Here is a 1,959-nt window from a genome sequence, read left to right as displayed (position 1 = left end):
GGGCCTTATTGCTTAAACATACAGCCAATATGTTTTAACCAACAAGCTACAATAGAAAGTGATGAATGATCCATAAAAGTTCAATCAAAGTTCAATCCAACTTGGATGTAAATCATTTAGGGAGTTTATCAACAGTAATTCAACACTTCATTCAAATTTTAAGAACATTCCCTGTAATAGCGCTACAGCTTGTTAGGAGATAAAGTCCAGTTCTGTGAGACTCTCTAAGACAAACCGAGGGAGATTGGCAGCCAGAGGTAACGTACGGCTAAGGGCTGTATAGTCATTTTTGAAGATTCCCCTAGGTACAGATCTTAGATCAGCTTCCRCTTCCCCGAATCCTAACCTTAACCATTAGTGGGGAAAATGCAAAACTGACRCAAGATCAGCGTCTAGAGGCAAGGTTGCCCTAAACCTACTGARGGTACGGTACCTGCTCCTTTGGTGTGGTTGAAGTCCCCCTTGATGACRTTACAAGACTTGCCATTGCCGTTACACATCCCACAGTGGTCCTCTCTTGCCATCGAACTCAGGATCCGGTCACAGCCCACTTTCTAGACAACAACACAAGACACCTCAGGTTAACAACATTCTCACATTGTAGATAATACAGTTAAACAGAAATAAAGCTTAAAATGATGTTGAACTTTGATGACGGGGGGGGGGGCAGTGGTGGTTTAAAAAAAGGTTTGATCGACAGTTGATTGACAGTCTAGTTCGGGTGCTTTGGAGAACTTGGACAATATGCAGAAATATTCAGTAAAACTGAACTGGCCATTCATTATGTCTACACACTACTGTCTACATACTACTGTCTACATACTACTGTCTACATACTACTGTCTACACGCTACTGTCTACATACTACTGTCTACATACTACTGTCTACACGCTACTGTCTACATACTACTGTCTACACACTACTGTCTACATACTACTGTCTACATACTACTGTCTACATACTACTGTCTGCACGCTACTGTCTACACAGTACTATGGTGAGCGAACGGTACTATGGTGAGGCAGACGTAACTATGCGTGAGCAGACGGTACTATGGCTGAGCAGACGGTACTATGGTAGCAGACGGTCTATGTCAGCACAGTATTGGTGAGCAGACGGTAACTATGGTCAGATCAGACGTACTATGGTGAGCAGACAGTACTATGGTGAGCAGACAGTAACTTATGGTGAGCAGACAGTACTATGGTGAGCCACGGTACCTCATGGTCAGCAGACAGTACTATGGTGAGGTAGACAGTACTAGGGTGAGCAGACAGTACTATGGTGAGCAGACAGCACTATGGTGAGCAGACGTACTATGGTCAGGCAGACAGTACTTATGGTGAGGCAGACAGCCTATGGTGAGGGAGACAAGCACATGGGTGAGCAGACGGTACTATGGTCAGCAGACAGTACTATGGGAGCAGACCCACGTACTATGGTGAGCAGACACGCACTATGGTGAGCAGTACGGTACTATGGTCAGCAGACAGTACTATGGTGGCAGACAGTTACTATGGTGAGCAGACAGCAACTATGGTGAGCAGACGGTACTATGTGAGCAGACAGTACTATGGTGAGCAGGACGGGTACTATGGTCAGCAGACAGTATATGGTGAGCATTACAGTATAGGTGAGCAGACAGTACTTAGGTGAGCAGACAGCACTATGGTGAGCCAGACGGTACTGGTAGCAGACATACTATGGTGAGCAGAACAGTACTATGGTGAGCAGACAGCACTTGGTGAGCAGACGGTTACCTGTCCAGCAGACAGTACTCTTGGTCAGCAGAACAGTAACTATGGTGAGCAGACAGTACTGATGGTGCGCAGACAGCACTATGGGTGAGGCAGACGGTACTATGGTCAGCAGACAGTACTATGGTGAGCAGACAGTACTATGGGTGAGCAGACAGTACTCTATGCAATGGGGCAGCAGGTAAGCCTAGTGGTTTGAGT

At 46.0% G+C, this 1,959-nt stretch overlaps 1 pseudogene; it reads right to left on the bottom strand.

Moving 5' to 3' along the window:
* Nucleotides 1–419: 419 nt before the first annotated feature.
* Nucleotides 420–1,959, bottom strand: part of LOC112074087 (A disintegrin and metalloproteinase with thrombospondin motifs 19-like) — an 80,532-nt pseudogene continuing 78,992 nt past the window's right edge.

Source organism: Salvelinus sp. IW2-2015, unplaced genomic scaffold (assembly GCF_002910315.2).
Source record: "Salvelinus sp. IW2-2015 unplaced genomic scaffold, ASM291031v2 Un_scaffold2490, whole genome shotgun sequence".
NCBI classification, from domain to species: domain Eukaryota; kingdom Metazoa; phylum Chordata; class Actinopteri; order Salmoniformes; family Salmonidae; genus Salvelinus; species Salvelinus sp. IW2-2015.
This window is presented reverse-complemented; position numbering and strand designations above follow the sequence as displayed.